This window comes from Bos indicus x Bos taurus, chromosome 3 (assembly GCF_003369695.1).
Source record: "Bos indicus x Bos taurus breed Angus x Brahman F1 hybrid chromosome 3, Bos_hybrid_MaternalHap_v2.0, whole genome shotgun sequence".
In the NCBI taxonomy this organism is placed as follows: domain Eukaryota; kingdom Metazoa; phylum Chordata; class Mammalia; order Artiodactyla; family Bovidae; genus Bos; species Bos indicus x Bos taurus.
The window spans coordinates 74,131,248-74,155,243 of NC_040078.1; the positions used below are offsets into that span (position 1 = coordinate 74,131,248).

The 23,996-nt window shown below is 39.5% G+C and overlaps 1 long non-coding RNA gene across 1 annotated transcript in view; it reads right to left on the reverse strand.

Moving 5' to 3' along the window:
* Window positions 1-4,745: 4,745 nt before the first annotated feature.
* Window positions 4,746-23,996, reverse strand: part of LOC113890504 — a 121,819-nt gene continuing 102,568 nt past the window's right edge. Inside the window, exon 4 of the long non-coding RNA XR_003510509.1 lies at window positions 4,746-4,815. This is a non-coding gene — a long non-coding RNA (uncharacterized LOC113890504). The remainder of the gene's footprint in view (window positions 4,816-23,996) is intronic.

The following is a 23,996-nucleotide window of genomic DNA, read 5'->3' on the forward strand; positions in this document are numbered from 1 at the left end:
CATATTCAGTTTAGAATATTTAAAAAGAATATTTGGTGTCTTTTCCCCTTAATATTGTTTATCTTCTCATTTTGTACACATTTTCCCATTATTAAAGTTAATTCTCCTTAAACTGTTTCAGATGTCACATTTACTTTTTTCATTTTGACATTTCCCAACTACTTATGTAAAAATGGTCAAGTTTAACAATTTAGAGAAAGACAGTCTTTATTGTGAAAGCTGAAGGGCAAATGTCCTTCACTTAAAAATTTAATAATCCTAATTAATTTTGTTAAGCTCTTCAAAATAATACTGAATGTTCTTTCTTATCTTTTATTCAAGACATTAGTGTAGTGGCATTTGTAATTGATTTAATTTTTGGTAATCCAAGTAAATATAGATTTCCTGTGCTCTGTGGAGTCTTCATGACTTTCAAGGGTTCTCATTATATACATCTGGTCTGGAAACTCATCTGTTGTAAGTAATGACTGTCTTGTTAAAAACAGCTTAAACAAGAGACATAAGCTTTTAGTCTTGCTATATACAAGCCAGGATCTACAGTAGTTTAATCATTTACTTTTCATAATATCTCCTTGAGTTTTTTTTTTTTATGATTTTATGTTCTATTTACTTCTCTGTGAAGTTATTAATTTTAAGCAAATAATCTTTTTTACTAAACAATGTTGAGTGGAATTGTTTCTTAATAAAGAAGATTACAATGTTTAAAGATCATAATTACTGAACGCAGTGACTTCATCAGTATATAAAGCTGTTCCTGACCTTTGTGTTCCTAAAACTCGGTTCTCAGTCTTGTTCCCTATCCTCAGATTTACGCCTGTCTCCTAAATCACCCACTTCCTTTCTAAGGTAGCCTGTGTAAGTATCCCCCCAGACTGTGTAAGTATTGTGTAAGTATCCCACCAAATGGGAAAAAGTATCACCATTTTCCCACAGAATCTATAGAGGAGGAACCAAGAAGGAGGCTTTGGCCTACACAACTCACAAAACACTACAGGGCATGGGCCAACTCTCCAAGAAATACAATTTTCTTTGCAATCTTACTACTAAAGGCAGAAGGAATGACTTTTGTAACCAAACTACTCACAATCCAAGGAAAAATATTCATTCGTGATGACAGTATAGTCTGAATTCTTAAAGAAGCCTACCTATCTTCCCTTGAATTATGCAAATTGCATCATTATGTAGAGTCGAGCACATTCCTCTTAATGGCTTTCTCTTTTAGTTCAGAAAAAAAAAAAACCTTTGTGATCACAGTTCTAATAAGGACCTTATGAAATCTTTAGCTGCTGCTGCTGCTGCTGCTGCTAAGTCACTTCAGTCGTGTCCGACTCTGTGCGACCCCATAGACGGCCTCCTACCAGGCTCCTCTGTCCCTGGGATTCTCCAGGCAAGAACAATGGAGTGGGTTGCCATTTCCTTCTCCAATGCATGAAAGTGAAAAGTGAAAGGGAAATCGCTCAGTCATGTCCGACTCTTAGCGACCACATGGACTGCACCCTACCAGGATCCTCCATCCATGGGATTTTCCAGGCAAGAGTACTGGAATGGAGTGCCATTGCCTTCTCCGAATCTTTAGCTATAGGTCTCTTACTCTCCAGAGGAGGGGAAGTCCCATTTTATTTAATCCTGACAATAGCTAATTGAGTGCTTCCCTGGTAGCTCAGATGGTAAAGAATCTGCCTGCAATGTAGGAGATCCAGCTTCTATCCCTGGGTTGGAAAAACCCCCTGGAGAAGGGAATAGCTACCTATTCCAGTATTCTTGCCTGGAGAATTGCATGGAGTGAGGAGCCTGGAGGGCTACAGTCGATGGGTCACAAAGAGTTGGACACTATTGAGAGACTAACACACATACACAGCTAATCAAAGTAGATATAACTTTTACCCTTACCTTTTGTCTCACTGTATCTTACTGTTCACACTGTTTGTTGAAGCCATGGTAGGCAAGGCGTGAGTGGAGTGGTAGGAACTGCAGACACATTTATACTCTCCTGACTGGCACAGCAGCCATAGCAGCAGACACGCTGTAGTCTCTCCTCTCGTGGCTGACCCAGCAGACACAGCCATAAAGCAGCCATAACGCAGCCTCAAAGGTTTTTCAGGTGGAGCTTATATATGTTTATAGAACAAAAGGGCCCTGTGGCCAATCAGGTACATTGTGACCACATGTGCAGTGCTATAAGTAATCTCAGCTGTCACATAACCATGTATTTACAAAACGTGGGGCGAGAATGAGAGGCCGTGGGGCAAGAGCCTGATCACTGCCATCCTGGCTAATTTGCTCTTTCCTACACCTTGAAAACTAAAACTTTAAAAAGAAATATAAACTTCACATGGCCAGTTTTTAAATGACAGAGCAAGGAATGAAATTCAGAACTATGTAATGATAAACTTCACGCTCTTATCTGTGTTGTATGGGAGACACCTTGTACTAGCTTAGGAAGTCAATTGTTAAATATTCAAACTTTTTTGAGTTGGTTGTTAAACAAAACCATTAGTGAAAATCAAATTACTCAGGGGTTAATAGCTGCCTGTCACTCTGGCTAAGCCATGAGAAGAACACCATGGGAAAAGAATAAAAGTGAAATACAGCAACTAAGTATAATCTAAACAAAAAGTACATCAGGCTGATTAGTTGGGATTGTCATGCCTTGCTGAGCTCAGGAGGAACATAGCATGAACCGTGGAATACCAGGTCATGCAAATTCAGAATGCTGCTTGAGCACGCTCTGATTGTTCTTTCGATGGTCATGTGAGGACTGCTGCCCCTGGCTGTGTAATACCCTTGGTACTAGGAGATAACATAAAAGTACAAAGAACATTAATTCTGGGATGTGACTGGGGCATGGGAACCTTATGTTATCTAAAAACCAGATACTTTCTGCATACCAAGAGCTCAATAAAAGTGATGTGTCAGCGGGGCTCTTGATCCTAGAGGTCTTAAGTCCCCCAATCCCATCTTGAAAACTTTAATTCTGTCTCTAGTTTCCTTCTTCCAAACTGTGCGTCGACCATTTTCGATCCCTACAAGCTGCGCTGGGCGCAGCAAAATTATACAAGCTAATTAATTACAAAGGTAATAAGTAGCCAAAAATACATTGCTTCCTCACTAATTAACTACACTACTATCGCTGTTCCTGAATTTATGTTTTTTTTTAATATCTTTAAGGTAGAACACCCTATAAAATGGTGGGCTACTGCACATCTGTTCCCAACTCAAGTTCAATGATTTCAAGTTTATAACTTGAAAGGGGCCAGGATGGCATTATTTATATCATAGGAATTAGCAGTACTCCACTTCCCTACCAGAGGTGATTATTAAATATTTATCATTACACTATTTCTCTCAATGATTACACTATCCAACCCTTGAAGAGTGATTATTGCTCTCTATGAAAATGCTTCACTACAACCAAATGTATCAGAGAATTGATCTTATCACTGCCATGTAAGAGAGTTCCAGAAAAACATCTATTTCTGCTTTATTGACTATGCCAAAGCCTTTGACTGTGTGGATCACAATAAACTGTGGAAAATTCTGAAAGAGATGGGAATACCAGGCCACCTGACCTGCCTCTTGAGAAACCTATATGCAGGTCAGGAAGCAACAATTAGAACTGGACATGGAACAACAGACTGGTTCCAAATAGGAAAAGGAACCCGTCAAGGCTGTATATTGTCACCTTGCTTATTTAACTTATATGCAGAGTACATCATGAGAAACACTGGGCTGAAAGAAGCACAAGCTGAAATCAAGATTGCCAGGAGAAATATCAATAACCTCAGATATGCAGATGACACCACCCTTATGGCAGAAAGTGCAGAGGAACTAAAGAGCCTCTTGATGAAAGTGAAAGAGGAGAGTGAAAAAATTAGCTTAAAGCTCAACATTCAGAAAACGAAGATCATGGCATCTGGTCCCATCACTTCATGGGAAATAGATGGGGAAACAGTGGAAACAGTGTCAGACTTTATTTTTGGGGGCTCCAAAATCACTGCAGATGGTGATTGCAGCCATGAAATTAAAAGACACTTACTCCTTGGAAGAAAAGTTATGACCAACCTAGATAGCATGTTCAAAAGCAGAGATATTACTTTGCCAACAAAGGTCCACCTAGTCAAGGCTATGGTTTTTCCAGTGGTCATGTATGGATGTGAGAGTTGGACTGTAAAGAAAGCTGAGCACCAAAGAATTGATGCTTTTGAACTGTGGTGCTGGAGAACACTCTTGAGAGTCCCTTGAACTGCAAGGAGATCCAACCAGTCCATCCTAAAGAAGATCAGTCCTGGGTGTTCATTGGAAGGACTGATGCTGAAGCTGAAACTCCAATACTTTGGCCACCTCATGAGAAGAGATGACTCATTGGAAAAGACTCTGATGCTGGGAGGGATTGGGGGCAGGAGGAGAAGGGGACGACAGAGGATGAGATGGCTGGATGGCATCACCGACTTGATGGACGTGAGTTTGAGTGAACTGCGGGAGTTGGTGATGGACAGGGAGGCCTGGCATGCTAGGATTCATGAGGTGGCAGAGTTGGACACGACTGAGCAACTGAACTGAACTAAACTACCATGTAATCTGGCACCCCTGTGGTCTAAAGAGTTAACAGAATCTTAGATATTTCACATACGGTGGACTAGGGTAGGTAAATAAATGTTCTACTTTCTATAGTAATAGAAAAGAACAAAATCCATTCTCCTCAAACTGACAGATGCCCATGACAGTAAATGTATTACTTACATGATAAGTATCAGTGAAGTGATATATTGCTGTCCCTCTTAAATGACCTTTCTGAGCAAAGGAGTAATTTAATATCTAGAAAATGAAATGAAAAATACAAAATATAAAACTTCTTGTTTAGACTACAGACAGTAAAAGAAACATACTGAAAGATCTTAAATCAACTCTCTGTGTGCAGAAAATTCATATATTAAGGAAGAAGTAACTGGTGGAATTTTTGCCCAAAGAGCCTCTGATCCCCTAACACACACCTCCATTGATTACCCACCTTATTTCAAATCTAGTCACAAAAGTCAGAAGAGCCAAAATCTTTATCCTCAATTCCCACTTGAACTTAACAATTTATTTTGCATAAAGTCATGTGCTGACATATGCCCTGTGAAATTAAAATGAATTATTCTTCTCTATTAATACTACACAGTACTGTTGTTCAAAGATATTTATGAAATTGTTATATATTTTCAGAACTTGATATATATGAAGCACTGCAACAGCCAAGTGTTTAGTAATATGTTCTAAATTTTCCTCTAAGCCATGTTTCTAGCAAACCATAGGTAAATATGAAAAGCAGAAGATAACATGAAATTAGAAAATTGCTTCATTAAGACTAATTCTGTGCCACAGTTCCTTACTTTCCAATAAAGAGCAGTTACAAAGCACAGAATAACAACTCCGAAAATTAAAGTTTAGCAAAGCCTGTTTTTTAATTGAACTTATTGGATGACAGGTTCAATTCTGAAAATTTCGTAGAACCAAAAATTAGGAATATTGTCAGGAAAAGTCATTTAGTTTACCTTATTAGGCAGGAATACATCTATACCAGTATTTTCCAAAGTTCCACAAAATGATAACAGATGTTACATGAGAAAAAAGATTAGTCAAATAAGCTTAAAAAAGACTGGATTTCTTTTTTTTTAATAATCCCTCCTTTCTAGGTTTTGGGAGCCACTCTGTCTCCTTGACCCATCAGCCCCTACAAAGATAAAGCCCTACTGTAACTAGCCATAGGGTTTAGTACTATGTTTGTTGGTGCTCCTAAATCTGTCCAAACCTTTATAATTAAACTCTTCTTAAAATATCTAATTAAGTGTCTCAACTATTTCCTGCCAGGTTCCTGACTGATAGACACATCTCAACCATTTCCTCACCAGGTGTATAGAACACCACCACTTTTTGAGTAAAAAATATGGTAGGCCACGAAAGTGAGGCCATTCACATTGTCTACGTCATTTAAAGTCTAAAAAAGATCAAGGATTCAGCCTTGCTGGAAGACAAGCAAGCACCCTGATGACAGCTGTCAATGGGTGATCCTCATCAATGGGGACAAAAGGAAATCCTAATAGCTGTTCAGTCTAAGCAACGAATGCCACTCATTGGAATGGAGACTAGATGATGTACAGAAGTAACACAAGTCTGGGCATCTCCCAAGAAATAGTCACAGAGATGTCTGGCATGGACAGAGCTTGGTGATCTCTTGAGGCTAACATCATGCCAGTCCACATAGCTCCTCTAATCTTCTCTTTCCCATTGCATGGAGTCCTACCCAATTTACGGACAAGAAAATAATATATTTGCCCAAATGTTTTTTGTTTTCCACTATGGATTTTTGAACTTAAAATGAAGAATTGCTTCTTGGAGTCTTATTTTCATTATTCCAAGACTGATGGGAAGTCTCCCAAAATATAGGAGGAGAACTGTAATAAAACATGAAGTGGAAGGAAACCTATCAGTATATCCCCCAATGCATTTTCTTGCCACATAAATTTTGAAAGGTTCTAGTTCAAAATGATGGAGCCTATACATATGTTTACTTCTCCTCTCCTCCCCAAAGTCCTCTTGAAATAACGCTATAAATCTATAAATGGAATAAATTTATAAAGGCACTGAATGTATAATGACAGGTAAAGATTTTAACAGATACCTGAAAAACCAAAGGCATTAAAACTAAATCAACAAAGAAATAATAATTGAGGAGGCCAGAACTTAGATTATGCATAGGAGAAAATTGGAATAGAGATAGAAACTCTTTTCATAACAAATCAAAAGCTCTTCCTGAATTTATAGGTAGAGAAACCAAGAGTAAGAGAAGAAAAGCTACCAGAAAGAATAGCAAAGTGGCTATTGCAGGAATATGCTTCAGGCAGGCCTGAAGCCTAAAACCTGCCAATGGCGGTGGCAAGCCTAGAATTTACCTTTAATCTCTCCATTCCTACAATAGCACTGAGGGATGCTTTGGGAGTGCTAACAATTACAGTATTTTCAAATGCTGGGCAGAGAGGCACATAGCACAAATCTCTAGAGAAAGCAGTCATAAGGGACCAACTATATATAAAACAAGTATAAGGTTGTCAAGACGAGTGTCCTGAAGAGTCATCACCCAGACTAAGTAGTAGTATTAGTAGGCAGCCAATTTCATGGGCATTTGAGAGTGAGAGGGTCTTACTCATCCAGCTGAAGTGCTGCTGTGTACAGCCAATTTGTGAGCAGTAGCTTTGCCCTTTACATGCTTAAGGAAACTTGTATAGTCTGTCCTATGTTTAAACAGTGTTCTGCCAATCACATAACCATCCTATTTTGACTAATTGCAGACTGGTGTCAAGAGAAGGATTCACACACACATACACATGCATACCACCCCCCAAAACAACCACATGAGACAGATCAGATTCTCAGGCCATATAGTATAGTGGTTATAAGTATAGTCTCTAGTCCATAACTGCCTTTAGTTTTCTTCAAAATGAGGATGATACTTTAACTCTCAATACATTTAAGCTTTATCTGAGATTGCAATGAGTTAATACACACAAAATTTCCTGTACCTGTCACATAGAAAACATTATCTATGTGACTTATGATTAAAAAAATCATTTTATTACAGCTACTTGAAGGCTTATAGATTTTTCTATAAAAGGCCAGAGAGTAAATATTTTAGGTTTTGTAGGCCAAATATGATCCTTGTTGCATAGTATTGTGTGTGTGTGTATGCGTGTATTTACAAGTCTAAATATGTAAAAACCATGCTTATCTCACAGGCCATACAAAAGCAGCCTGCAGGCAAAATTTGGCCTACGGTCTGCAATTTGCCAACCCCTGTTTTAAAACATCATTTCACTTTCTATTGTAGGGATAAACATCCACCCATTTTCATTAAGAAGTGGCAATCTCACACTGAGACTCTAAATCACCTATTAAGAACATGTATGAAAAGATAAAGGAAAATTATTGCCCAAGATTTGTAGACTTAGAGAAAACAAGTACATTGTCAGTACCCTCCTTATCTCACTTGGGCCTGTCCAAGAGAATCATCTCTTCTAAATAAAATTATGCCCATGAGAATAAATTGCTTATCCTCTTTAGATGAATTATTTTGACAACATTACAATTCAGTACTCTTCGGAGACATGTATCATCCTGGAAATGAACTTACAGATGTCAATTTCTCAGACATATCTATCTAAACATTTTTCTATTTAGACTGAATAGGAGGGGTTATCAAATGGATAATAGTTAGCAGAGATAAAACATATTACACAAGGCAGTTAAAAATGAATTATAGTTAATAAAACATCAGGAATTCTAGCATCAGGAATATAGAAAAGGAAGGAGTAGGGGGAACAGTTATATGCTGAAAACTGGTACAAAAGAACATAGCAAGTTGCCCCAGAAGACTGAAAATAAGGCCAGCAGTCTTTCGTGGACGTGAAATATGAATGAACCTGGACATATCCATGCAGGACCTCACAAGGCCCTGAAATGGCAGCATCTCTCCTAAACAAGTTCTGATGCTAACTGGACATGCAAAACAAGAGATTATAATTTTACAAGGTCAACCTGAAAGCATTTAATTTCTTGGGAATCTCTTTGGTGCTGAAGCATTTAAAATAAACCACAAGGGATGGTACGGGGAGGGAGGAAGGAGGAGGGTTCAGGATGGGAAACACGTGTATACCTGTGGCGGATTCATGTTGATATACGGCAAAACCAATACAATATTGTAAAGTTAAAAAATAAAATAAACCACAAAATCTTAAGAACAAATTTCTGATCGTGGCCAAAAACAGAAAGCTCAATGCCTGGTCAACCTCATCAAGATTTTGGCAAAACTATATTCTACATTTGTGTATCTTTTTGAGCTAAATTTACTAAGTCACAAGAATAAGGTAATTGTAGCTTTATATTGGGAGAATCATTCAATTAATACAAATTAACAATTTGGGAGTATAGGCATACTATGCATTGATATATGATATATACATAAATATACACAAATAATATATTCCTTTCATATATTCATATTCTGTATATAAAAGAACAGATATTTGAATTGAAATTTCCTGTTGCTAAAAAATGATGACCTCTCTGTTTTAATCTTATGTGAAGATGAAAACTATTAGAAATGGGCCAAACATTTCTGCAATTATTAGTAAAGGAATTACAGAATATTTAAACAAAATTTTAAACATAATATTAAATATGTTGTAATGCAATGTGCTCTTGTCTATTTCAGTTGAGTCTTGTGGAACTAGGGAGTGTTGCTTGCATAAATTGTTCCACTTGAAACTCTCGGGTTTGAAAACATTCTGATGATTCTTGGCATTTACTGAGATGTACTATCTGACATTCTCTAACTGAAATCTTAGACTGATACAATAACATTGAGCTAATAATTATTTGTATATATCATTTGTAACTCAAAAGCAAAACTATCTGACACAAAAGATGTGTACTGACTGAAGTTTCCATAGAAATAAAAAGTTAAAAGTTACTTTTAGGCAAAATCTCAAAGACATCCTTTATCGCGGGTGTCTTCTGTTTACAATTCCACTTAAATTAGATGTCATCTGCCTTTGTTGTTGTTCAGTTGCTCAGTTGTGTCTGACTTTGTGACCCCATGGACTGTAGCACACCAGGCTCTTCTGTCTTCCACTGTTGCCTGGAGTTTGCTCAAATTCATGTCCATTGAGTCAGTGATGCTATCTAACCCTCTCATCCTCTGCCGCCTCCTTATCCTTTTACCTTCAATCTTTCCCAGCATTAGGATCTGCCTATATCTTCTTTACATCATGAGAAACGCTGGGCTGGAAGAAGCATAAGCTGGAATCAAGATTGCCAGGAGAAATACCAATAACCTCAGGTATGCAGATGACACCACCCTTATGGCAGAAAGTGAAGAGGGACTAAAAAGCCTCTTGATGAAGGTGAAAGAGGAAAATGAAAAAGTTGGCTTAAAGCTCAACATTCAGGAAACGAAGATCATGGCATCTGGTCCCATCACTTCATGGGAAATAGATGGGGAAACAGTGGAAACAGTGTCAGACTTCATTTTTCTGGGCTCCAAAATCACTACAGATGGTGACTGCAGCCATGAAATTAAAAGACGCTTACTCTTCGGAAGAAAAGTTATGACCAACCTAGATAGCATGTTCAAAAGCAGAGATATTACTTTGCCAACAAAGGTCCATCTAGTGAAGGCTATGGTTTTTCCAGTAGTCGTGTATGGATGTGAGAGTTGAACTGTGAAGAAAGCTGAGCACCAAAGAACTGATGCCTTTGAACTGTGGTGTTGGAGAAGACTCTTGAGAGTCCCTTGGACTGCAAGGAGATCCAACCAGTCCATCCTAAAGGAGATCAGCCCTGGGATTTCTTTGGAAGGAATGATGCTAAAGCTGAAAGTCCAGTACTTTGGCCACCTGATACGAAGAGTTGACTCATTGGAAAAGACTCTGATGCTGGAGGGATTGGGGACAGGAGGAGAAGGGGATGACAGAGGATGAGATGGCTGGATGGCATCACTGACTTGATGGACGTGAGTCTGAGTGAACTGCGGGAGTTGGTGATGGACAGGGAGGCCTGGCGTACTGCGATTCATGGGGTCACAAAGAATCTGACACGACTGAGCGACTGAACTGAACTGAACTGATACCTTCTTTATAATTTCTCAGGAAAAAAGGTAGAATATTTTTTACTTCTCATAGAGTCCGTCCTCTAAAATGCTAATGAGGGGAATGGTTTAGGGTAATACATTCTAAGGTACTTGAGGAAGGGAATAAAAATAGGATAAGAAAGGATTTATAAAAATAAGACAAAATGTTGCTTGGTGTGACAATATGCTAATTAAAACTGCTAGAAAAAGAAGAAATTATATTTTTAAAATCTCATATTAGGGCTTATATAGAAACTTTGTTTAAAAAAATCATAAAATTATCTTATCTTTAAAAAGAAAAAATATATATATTTTCTGCTCTGTACCTCACGTGGCTTCATTGACATGCTGTATCCCCAACTCTTATACAAAATACTAAAATTTCTATGTTGAGCCCCTGATTTGATCTTTATTGTTATTTCTGAACAAAAACAACTAAAGTCTTGTGGAGAGTGTGGCACATTAAAAGTAGATATGGTGATAGAGTCAATAGTCTCAGGATGAGACTGAAACATCCCACTGAAGTTAGAAAATAAGGACTTTTATTTTTGTTTTTGTGCCTTCCTGTACCATTTACATGATTATTACTGTGCCTGCATACCGTGCAAGTGTACAGATATAAATAAGTAAATAAAACATAGTGAAAGAAAGTGTTAATTGCTCAGTTGTGTCTGACTGTTTGTGACCCCATGGACTGTAGCCTGCCAGGCTCCTCTGTCCATGGGATTTTCCAGGTAAGAATACTGGAGTGGTTTGCCATTCCCTTCTCCAGGGTATCTCCTGACCAGGAATCAAAGCCAGGTATCCTGCATTGCAGGCAGATTCTTTACTGACTGAGCTAATGTAGATACTATTATATAAGTCAAGTCCACATTATAAAATAATAGGGTGAAAACACTGCTACCTTTATATACCATGCCTTCTCACAGAATGGCAGTATGAAATTTATTTAACAGAAAACACCATGGAAAATGTTATCAATGGCTAACATAAGGATTGAAAATTTCTCCTTCCCCAAATGACTATTATCCACTTATCTAATGGTCTTTGGCTTATTCCTGATGATCAAAAAATATGGTGGGTGGGCTACATGGGCTTCATCAGTATGTCCTCCTTCTCTATTCTTTTCAGGTCTATAAGTTTCCTGCTACTCTGGTACCCATGGATAGTTCTGCAGTTTCTGGTATATCCTCAACTATCATATTGCCTCCTTTAAACGTTCACATACAGAATACTCATAATTTTGCCCACTAGGAAAGTGAAAGAATCTTGGAGTTGTCATTTCTACTGGTAGGCTGGTAGAGAAATTCACTGTTTTTTGTTTAAGTTGTGATTTGTAGCATTTGCTTCTTGCTATGATGTAAATATCAATAACCTCAGATATGCAGATGACACCACTCTTATGGCAGAAAGTGAAGAAGAACTAAAGAGCCTCTTGATGAAGGTGAAAGAGGAGAGTGAAAAAGTTGGCTTAAAGCTCAACATTCAGAAAATGAAGATCATGGCATCCGGTCCCATCACTTCATGGGAAATAGATGGGGAAACAGTGGAAACAGTGGCAGACTTTATTTTTTGGGGCTCCAAAATCACTGCAGATGGTGATGGCAGCCATGGAAAGACGCTTACTCTTTGGAAGGAAAATTATGACCAACCAAGACATTATATTAAAAAGCAGAGACATTACTTTGTCAACAAAGGTCCATCTAGCCAAGGCTATGGTTTTTCTAGTAGTTATGTGTAGATGTGAGAGTTGGACTATAAAGAAAGCTGAGCACCAAAGAATTGATGCTTTTGAACTGTGGTATTGGAGAAGACTCTTGAGAGTCCCTTGGACTGCAAGGAGATCCAACCAGTCCATCCTAAAGGAGATCAGTCCTGGGTGTTCATTGGAAGGACTGATGCTTAAGCTGAAACTCCAGTACTTTGGCCACCTCATGTGAAGAGTTGACTCATTGGAAAAGACCCTGATGCTTGGAAAGATTGAGGGCAGGAAAAGAAGGGGATGACAGAGTATGAGATGGTTGGATGTCATCACCGACTCGATGGACATGGGTTTGGGTAGACTCCAGGAGTTGGTGATGGACAGGGAGGCCTGGCATGCTGCAGTTCATGGGGTCACAAACAGTAGGACATGACTGAGCGACTGAACTGAACTGATGATGTAAATACTTCCATCATGGCTGATTTCAAGCTACCAACAGTTTAACAACTGTCTCACAAAATTCCTAAGTAACTGACAAGTGTATTTCATAAATGTGAAGAATCACCAACACACCACTGGCACTGCTTTCTTTAATTTTCCTTATCTCAGCCTTTTTCAGTGGCTTTTTACATGCAAAAAAAGTTACATCTGGCTGTCTTGGCAAATATTGCTGTTGTTTAGTTGCTAAGTTGTGTCTGACTCTGTGTGACACCATGGACTGCAGCATCTCAGACTTCCCTGTCCTTTACCATCTCCTGGAGTTTGCTCAAATTTATGGGAAACACTACTCCCCATAAATTCACAGATCCCACTTTCTTTGCCCTAAATTTTTTCCTCAGTGTCCACACCCAGTGTTGGCAGCAGAGGCTGACATTGTCAACCTAGTATTTCCTACTTGTTTATAAAACTTTTACACATTACATATGCAAGTATTGATTTTTAAAAAGAAAATGAAAGTAAAGGGAAGAGAAGGGAAAAGAGGAGAACAGAGGAAAGGAAGTATTGTTGTCCCCTGTCTTTTTCAAACTTATTACTTGCCTTGTGTCACAATCATTCTTGCACATGTACTATCACTTTCTGAAGTTAATTTATGTGTCTCCAAAGCCTAGCCCACAGTGAAACCTTCAATAAATATTGAAAAAATGGAATGAATGATAATTCACAAACAAAAATGATTACATAGAGGAATCTTGTCTCAATACCAAAGCACAAAATAAGTAGCCAACATTCTGATTTCCAAATTTCACTTTGTTTGCCATCAGTTCTCCACCCAAGCTGGTATTGCCAGCCCAAAATCAAGATCCTCTTACAGTAGACCTATTGCCTTTGCATTTTCTTCCTAAAATGGGAAACACATACTGTACCTGCCTTCCTCTATTTAAGGTAATACGTGCTTCACTGAGATAATCACTCTTTGCTGAAAATAGATCAACTCTGTTGTTTGGTGCTCAGTGTTACTTTTTTCCTTCCAGATAAAGAGTGCCCCCACAGACAAGTGCAGCACAATGTGACTATCAGAATAGGTGAGATATGGGTTTTATTTCTTAGTCTTAATTGTCAAGGTACCATTAAGAGCTGTCTGCTGCTGATGAGATCAGTTAGTTCAGTAGATAGTTAATGCTGAGCTCTTTGAAATACCTTGCACATTTCACTCAGAACTTTTAAAATTTTTAAATAAAAATGAACCATCCCCTGACAATAGGAAGAAAAGACTAACGTAGCTTTTGTTGTTGTTATTGTTGTTCATTTGCTTCATGCAGCAAGTATGAATCTTAATCAGATAAATTAGTAAAACCACATTCCATTATTGTTTGTAAATCATCTAATTTCTATTCTGAGAACCAAGTCACACTGAGTTTGTGAGAAATTCAACTTCAGGTAATTCCAGACTTTCTCCCACCCCCAGGTTTGTATTGAGGTTCTAATGTCTTACTCCAGGTCTGGGCTTTAGAACACTGATCATAAGGTACCTGTTCACATTTGTTAACAGCTACATTCTGCTGCAGCCACACGATCCCATCAAGTCCACCAGTGTGTCATTTCCATGCCACGTGTAGAGCAGGGGCTCTTTAACAAAGCTAGGACCCTAAGCTTGGCATCTAACCCACCTGATTTATTGCCTGGAGATTTCCCCTGAAGCCCTGCTACAGCCTTGGGTACTTCCAGGGTGGACCTAAGCATCCCCTCTGTTCAAGAATCAGCAGACTTGTTTCATCCCTGAGACCTGGAGAAAGCTCTTTTCCCTTTGGCAAACCTTCTGTCTCTCTTGGTTTCACATAGAGATACCAATTTCCGCTCTCTTCAAGTTTTATTATCCTCAGTGGGCAAACAGAAGCCAGGAAACCCTGCCAAAGACGTTTCATGTGGCAAGGATGCATGAAATGTGTTGTCTGCTTGAATGGAGGACAGAAAAGACAAAATTTCAAGGAGAAAAAAATGAACACCTCAACTTTCAATTAATAGCTCAAAAAAAAAAAAAAAAAACAGAATCCATGTTAGCAAAATATCTACCAAACATCTTCCTTCTGCTTGCTGCTAAGTCACTTCAGTCGTGTCCGACTCTGTGCGACCCCATAGACGGCAGCCCATCAGGCTCCCCCGTCCCTGGGATTCTCCAGGCAGGAACACTGGAGTGGGTTGCCATTTCCTTCTCCAATGCATGAAAGTGAAAAGTGAAAGGGAAGTCGCTCAGTCATGTCCGACTCTTAGCGACCCCCTGGACTGTAGCCTACCAGGCTCCTCTGTCCATGGGATTTTCCAGGCAAGAGTACTGGAGTGGGGTGCCATCGCCTTCTCTGTCCTTCTGCTTAGGAATATCTATATTTAGGGATTTCAGAGAGGTTTCAACAGAGGTGACCTAGCTTTTCTACGCTCCACCCTTCTCCCTCAAAACACCAGCTGAGGTACGTTTCTGTCCTTTCTATCTTATTCTTTGCCCAATTAAAGAAACATTCTGCTATAAAGTAGGAAAATGCCTAAACAGTATAATGTAAGGGATGGGAGGAAGGTATATCCCTACTCAATGATACTTGTTTCTGTTCCTGATGACTTCAGCACTATCACAATGTCTCAGTTAACTCAAACAGGGGCTCTGTATAAACCTAGAGGAGTGGGATGGGGAGGGAGGTTCAAGAGGGAGGATGCATATGTACACCTATGGCTGATTCTTGTTGATGTTTGACAGAGAAACAACAAAATTCTCAATTTTCTCAAAATTTTCGAAAAAGGAATTATCCTTAAATTAAAAAATAATAAATTGTAAAAAATGCTTTGAATTAAGGCATAGCTACGGGGTACTTGAGGCTTTCCTGGTGCCTCAGTGATGAAGAATCCACCTGCCAATGCAGGATACATGAGAGATGTAGGTTCTATCACTGAGCCAGGAAGATCCCCTGGAGGAGGAGATGGCAACCCACTCCAGTATTCTTGTCTGGGAAATCCCACAGACAGAAGAGCCTGGCGGGCTACAGTCCATGAGATTGCAAAAGAGTGGACACAACTTAATGACTAAACAACAGCTACACCAGGGTACTTAAAAATAACCCAAGGATTCAACTATTCATTCAACGAATATTTACTGATGATTTATATATGTCAGACACTCTGCTGGCACAAGATATACTACAATAAATAAGCAAGCACGGTTCCCTTTGCATGGAGTCTACAGTCTACTCATGAAGAAAGACATGGTAAAACATTTCTAAAATAATTATGTGATTACAATCATAAGGGGTATGAAAGGAAAATGGAGAAAGCTGTGAGACTGTACAATAGGGGGCTTTTGTAATAGGGACTCTCTGATGAAGCAGCTTTTAGACCAGAACTTAAAAAGTAAATGAGAAGAGGAGGGTTTTAAAGCATTGCACACAGCAAGTCTGGAGGCTTGAAATAAATAGAATGTCATTTAGAATTTTAAAAAATAAAAACCTCTAGTAGTTGAATCCTAAGGGTGAGAGAGCATGCCTCAAATTGAGACCAGAAGTTGAACAAGGGCTAGGAGTAGTCAAGAGTCAGACACAACTGAGCGACTGAACTGAACTGAACTGAGAAGTCAGGGCTGTGTAAACCATAAGAAAGACCTTGGTGTTTATCCAAAAAGGCACTGAAGTGTGTTTTAAGTAGAGCAATGAATGATCAGGTTTCTGTTTAAGAATTCCAGCTGCTGTGCAGAAAATGAATTGGAGAGAGGCAAAGACTGAATATGTAAAACATTATGCCATTATCAGCTATTAGCATCCTAGTCTCTCAAATTCTTTCTAAGTAGCTGTTGATACACAAGTATGACAATTAAGGCCCTCAGACTGAGAGTCCTCACAATTCCATATCCTCACTGAACTGCTCCTCTCTATGTATATCTCTCTTCTTTTTCTCACATCCCTTTTCTTATAATAATGTCTGGAAAAACATAAATACAGTATACTAACGCATGTATATGGAATTTAGAAAGATGGTAACAATAACTCGGTGTACGAGACAGCAAAAGAGACACTGATGTATAGAACAGTCTTATGGACTCTGTGGGAGAGGGAGAGGGTGGGAAGATTTGGGAGAATGGCATTGAAACATGTAAAATATCATGTAAGAAACGAGTTGCCAGTCCAGGTTCGATGCACGATACTGGATGCTTGGGGCTAGTGCACTGGGACGACCCAGAGGGATGGTATGGGGAGGGAGGAGGGAGGAGGGTTCAGGATGGGGAACACATGTATTCCTGTGGCGGATTCATTTTGATATTTGGCAAAACTAATACAATTATGTAAAGTTTAAAAATAAAATAAAATTAGAAAAAAAAATAAAAATAATGTCTCTTCTTGGCATAACAGGTCCATTGCCAGGACCCCTGTCTTAATCAGGGGGGTCCACAAACCCTTGCCAATTAAGCCTCGTCTCACTTTTACCACTGGTGCCCTATGACCATGGACTGGAGTCCTGCCCCTGAACTCTAGTCTAGGACATGATGCTTTGTTATTTGCCAAGAGTTCAGCTGATAATGCCTCTTCTAAGACTTCATGTAACTATGCTTCATGTTTTGAGACACTCCCTACACTCTACTAACACCTCCTGCTGCTGCTGCTAAGTCGCTTCAGTCATGTCCGACCCCATAGACGGCAGCCCACCAGGCTCCCCGTCCCTGGGATTCTCCAGGCAAGAACACTGGAGTGGGTTGCCATTTACTTCTCCAATGCGTGAAAGTGAAAAGTGAAAGTGAAGACGTTCAGTTCAATGTAATATCGTTTCTCGCCTCAGTTATCCAAACTGTCTACTGACGCATCTTCCTTTATCAAGTCTTACTTCCCTCCAATGCTTTGACTCACACTGACACAAAAATCTCTAAACCAAAAATTTTGCTGTGTCAACCTGCTTCAATGGTTTCACATTTCTTATATACAAAATGCAAACTCCTCACATGACATACGGGGCTCTTTATAACAGGACCCCACTTACCTTTTCAGTCTTGTCTCACACTCTCCTTTACACTCGTGTTTCAGTCATCCTTAACTTATTTAAGAATTTAAGTAGTGTTTGTTGCTCAGTCGTGTTTGACTCTTTGCAACTCCACGGACTGTAGCCTGCCAGACTCCTCTGTCCATGGAATTCTCCAGACAAGAATACTGGAGTGGATTGCCATTTCCACTTCCAGAGGATCTTCCTGACCCGGGGCTCAAACCCAGGTCTCCTGCATTGCACACAGATTCTTTACAATCTGAGCCACCAAGAGTTTAAGTTGAGGCTGGACCTACTGGGGTACTCACCTCACTGGAGTACCAGGAAATACTGGTTTGCTAACTTGGGTCTTTAACTCTTTGTTTATGTTGGTGTTGCTCCTATAAAGAGTTAGCTCCCACAAATGTAAATAAAAATATTCTCCTTGTTCCCCAGATACACTAAGTTAATAAGTATTTCTGCAAAACATATTTCTGCAAAATAACTAGAAGTCGGCAGTAAGTTGAATTTCCAAAACCAAATAATATGTGGCATAGTGCTGTTTATCTGGGATGAGTAGCTTATTTTATTATCTAAATTTTGCATTTTTAACACACCTCCCAAGAAGCTCTGTGATTCAAAACACACACAAACTGAAGAGAGAGATGAAAATGGGGAACATTTCACTGAATAATTCCACAATATCGACTCTGCTTTGACCCTGCTGAAGTGAATTACTAAGTGAATGTGTTTTGCATATAATTTTTGTAATAGAAAAATCAATTTCTCCCTGGCCCCAAGAAATAAATATTGAGTGAATAGTTTTTAAATATCCATTTTAAGGGGTGACAAAATGCTAGCCTGCCTAACAGGCCCTGATTCTCAGCACACTCTTGCAAGCCCCCTGTGCTTTTTCATGCCTATTTTCTCTCCCCAAAACAAACTTCGTTGCCTCATGCTATTGCCTATTCAGCTTAACTAATATTCCCTTTAAGGGCACCTGCATGACCCCCAGACTAAGGCAGATCCCTCTGAATACTCATCTATCTTCTTATACTTTGCTTAGGATTTCACTGTGTCCCCATTCTCCCAGACCTTAAGCAAGATGTTCTATCTTCATTTTGTTGACTTATATATCCCAAGGGCCTTCCTGGTGGCTCAAGTGGTAAAAAACAAAAATCCACCTGCAATACAGGAGTTGCAGGAGACTCGGGTTTGACTTAGGTTTGATCCCTGAGTAGGGAAGATCCCCTGGAGGAAGGCATGGCAATCCACTGCAGTATTTTTTCTGGAGAATTACACAGACAGAGGAGCCTGGTGGGCTATAGTTCATGAAGTCATAAAGAGTTGGACATGACTGATGTGACTGAGCATGCGTGCATGCATATTCCAAGGACTTAGACCAGTGCCCAGAAGTTCCTCAGTAATTATTGGATGAATAAATAAATACATGAATAAAAGATTACTCCATGTTAGACCTCCTGATTCTTTGACTGAACTGCCCCTGTCATTTATCTGTATAACTTACAGTTACCAGCTTCTGCTTAAAGCTGTGTCTATGAACTGAATGAATGAAAATTTAGAATTAACTGTACCTGCACCCAGGCACATGGACATTTTCAACCATGAACACAGAACAAGTAAACGAGAAGACACTACACAGCATGAATTGTCTCTTGCATAATCTTATTTATGGCTAAACCTGCACACATTTCTGCCCAGTTTTCATAGGGAACCCCAACTCCAGGTGTTGGGACAACAGTTGAAGTCCCAACCCTGTAACTTCCAAAGAACTATAGCTAATGTGGCTCCAATGAATTCAAAGCTACAGAGAATGGCAAGGCAAAACAATTGCCTAGGAAATTATTGATGAACTAAGAAATAAGCAGTTTTCTTCTAGCTGATGCAATCACTCCAAGGTTGCAGTAAGTGCTTACTATATTCCAGGGCATTGCGCTATCTTTTGCAAACATTATTTGATTTAAAAAAACATAAAAACCTTACAAGGTAGGTTGCACTCATGTTATACCCATTCTATATATGAGAAAACTGAGGCCCAGGGAAGTTAAATTATTTAAGATCACCTAGTTAGGGAATGGGTGGGCTTCCCAGGTGGCACTAGTGGTTAAAAAAACAAAAAACAAAAAACAAAAAAAACCCTTCTGCCAATGCAGGAGACATAAGAGATGTGAGTTCGATCCCTTGGTCAGAAATATCTCCCAGAGGAGGGCATGGCAACCCACGCCAGTATTCTTGCCTGGAGAATCCCATGGACACAAGAGCCTGGTGGGCTACAGTCCATGGGGTCGCAAAGAGTCGGACACGACTGAAGCAACTTAGCATGCACACAGAGCCAAAATTCCAAATGGATCTGACACCAGTATTCAGACACCCTTAACAGAGCTTAGTCCTTCTACCTCCCACCCTCCAATTAACTGCAAGAGAAAATGCAAACTAGTTTCAAGAACCAAAACAAGTTAATGAAAAAAAAATTTAATCTTTCTGTTTATAATGTCATAATTCTTCCTTTTGGGTTCTTTTCAACCAGCTGTTGCATGCACTACTTTTGTGGTAAATAACATTTCTTTAAACAGAAAAGATTCCTCACTGTTTACATCTAAAATTAATTAAGAATGATTAGGAAGCATACAGGAAAAAATACCTAACCAAATTATTTTGAATGCACTCTATAAAGTACATGAAACAGAACCATTGAAAGATCTTGCCATTATTTCAAAAAGAAATACATTAAAATGGCTTATTATTAATCATCAGATCAGATAATAGGGTTTTTAATAAATTTGTAATACTATTAAGTGTAAACAACCCATTAATTGTGGAATATTTATGGAGAGAGAGGTTAGTGTATTGATTAAAGGGAAAAATATATTTAGAAAATGCTAAAAATAATACTATCAAAAAGAAGTATTACACTGGGGAGTGGGAGGGGGAGATAGTAACCCTGAAGATATTGAAGCAGGGCCACCCTTTCTCCTTGAGACCTTGGAGAAGGATGTGTGGGCCTGTGTGTATGTTTAGAGGGGACTGACTCAATGGACGTGAGTCTGAGTGAACTCCGGGAGTTGGTGATGGACAGGGAGGCCTGGAGTGCTGTGATTCATGGGGTCGCAAAGAGTCGGACACGTCTGAGCAACTGAACTGAACTGAACTGAACTGAAGCAGGAAACACATTCTATGTTGACATAAACTGAGCCATTGGAAACAAAGCCTGTGAAGGTGACTATGATAAAGCTAAACATATGCCAGGGTCTGTACTAGGCTCTTTACATGGATCTTCACATATTTTCAACAGAGAGAGTTCAAAATCAATGAAAGACACAGCTTTGGGAGATCAAAGATGCTTTCATTTGAATTAAAGATTTAAAAAAAAAAAACAATTGTTAAAAATCATTTAGACCTTGGCAAGCAATAAATAAGAAAATTTGTTTGAACTTACTATATTTCTAACGTTTCATTAGAAGTCGTGACAAGTTTTTTCAAAAGTATGTTCTGATATCAGAGGGTCATATAATCTATGAAGGAGTTAAATCTAACAAGTGAAGTTAAAATACAGTAACAGTTCAGAAAAAGGAAATTTATATGAGGTCAAATGAGGCAGGCAGCATTGGATCTGTGCCTTAAGAGAAGTACAGGAATTAGATAAATGAGGGCAAAAGAGAGAGACTGCTATAGACCAAAGGAATTACATGAGCAAAGCAACACAGAAGAAATTCAATGTGCCTTATTAAAGGCTATAAGGTTTGACTGGTTGGAACTAAGAACAGGTTCTGGGGAGAAATGAGAAAGAGTTAGACCTATAAATTGGAATGAGATTATGGCAAGCCTTAATTAATTAAAATATGAAGTACCTGAATTCTAATTGGTCTTTGCAGTTTCTTCATCACTCCATCCATCTCACTGAAATCTAAGTGAGTAACATCCAGACACCAACTGAGTAGCTTCCATCTATATTCATTGCTAATTCAATAGCCTCATGTCCAATTGCTGTTCAGTAACTTCAACTAGGGGACTTCCCTGGTGGTCCAGTGGTTAAGAAGGTTGCCAATGCAGGGGATATGCTGCCACTGCAGGGAATATGATTTGATCCCTTGTCCAGAAACTAGGATCCCACATGCCATGCACCACAACTACTGAAGCCCATGTGCCCTAAAACCCACGCTCTGTAAGAGAAGCCATCACAATGATAAGTCCAGGCATCACTGGAGAGAAGCCCACACTCATGGCAACTAGAGAAAGCCCATATGCCCCACCAGAAAGAAGTAGTGCAGCCAAAAAAACAAAACAAAACTCCAACTAGGATTTGAAACAGGTTTAGAGGTCGTACCATATCCCTTATGTGCAATAAGAAGTTGATGCCCAAGGAAGGTTTCCCTTCCTAATACCAGCATCCTCTGCATGGTATCAAGCCTCTCAGTGCATTGCAGCAGCTTCCCTGGCCCTCAGTGCCTGCCTCCTGGAGGAAAGCATGGGTATCACTGTGCAGAGAGTCCAGACGTGTTAACACGAAACATGGGATTCATCAGCCTAAGATGCCACCTGGTAAGCACAGCTCACCCATAAATCCAGCCCACGCCTGTCATGATCTCCTCAGAGTCTCTGAAAATAGAATGTTCTACACAGCAAAGCAGTTTTCTTTCTCACATTTGGTGGGGACTGGAAGGCACGTTTTCCAAAGACAGAATAATGTGAGTGTGAAAGCTGGACTCCTGTATAACTCAGCACCCTTTCTGCCATCGTAGCAAGCCACCTCTGTCAAATGTGCTGAGTCTCACGTCAACAGTAGTAACTATGTGGGAAAAGGTGCTCCTTGTAGCCACTGCAGGCTGTCGTAGTGAAAAATACTGAAAACGCGAGCACTGTTACATGGTGAACTTGTCACTCTAAGTAGGATAATGCCTAATGTGGTAACGAAAATGACGCAAACACCTGACAGTAAATCTCTTTTACGATATTTTCCTAGAAATTGAAGAAACACCTACATAATCCCTAACCTTAGGAAGGAACATGAAAAGAAAATATAGTCCTTAGTGACATGGACTTCATGCTGGATGGGATGGATGTTCAGGATCATTAATAACAGCTCTTTTGCCAGTGGAAGAAATTGAGACCTAGAAAAGGAAAAAGATTTGACCCAAATCCATATCACTTTTATAGGCAGAGCACAACTATTTGGCTAAATGTCTTGCTTTTTCTAATGATGCCATGCTAGTAACAAACATTTGCAGTCCATAACAATAGGGCATGTATTATTATAGTTGATTTTTACTGCAACTTTGTGAGGTTTATTATCGTCCCCTTCACACAGATCCAAAACCCAAGGCTCAGAAAAATCAATTGACATGTCAAACAGCTCATGGAAAAGGTAGGGCTCACACGTGCCTCTTCAGCCCAACATTCTGAGTCAGTTCGCAGTACCATGTTTTCCCAGTGTCTTGCAAACAGAACTCAATAGAAACTGCTCCACTTCCCCAGTGTACCTATACAGGTGACTGTAGCTATTAAAAGGAGGCAGCTGTTCATCAACCACTTCATTCAGGAAGTGGTGCTCTGGTATGAGCACCTACTGCATACCAGAAAATTATCTAGGTCATGGTGATAGAGCAGTAAGAACCATAGATGCAGTCACTGGTCTCATGGAGACAGACAATAAACAAAAATATAACATATTTAAGTACAAGCAGAAATGAGTGCGAGAGATGGTTAGACAGCATCACTGACTCAATGGACACGAATCTGAGTAAACTCCAGGAGACAGTGAAGGACAGAGGAGCTTTAAGTGCTGCAGTCCATGGGGTCACGAAGAGTTGGACACAACTTAGTGACTGAACAACAACAAATATAGTTAGCTCAGATTATAGAGATGGTGAGGGACAGGGAAGCCTGGTGTGTTGTACTCCCTAGAGTCACAAAGAGCTGGACAGGACTGCATGATGAACAACAGCAACAAGAGTTTAAAGAGTGTTGGGAATAGCAATTCCTACTCACAAGGGCTCTGTCTCAACCTGAGCAAATCAGCATGCATAGATCTTATATACAATGACTGTAAACAAAAGTAACAAACTCAAGTTCACTGATCTTTCAATTCAGTTCAGTTGCTCAATCATGTCTGACTCTTTGCAACCCCATGAATCACAGCACATCAGGCCTCCCTGTCCATCACCAACTCCCGGAGTCCACCCAAACCCA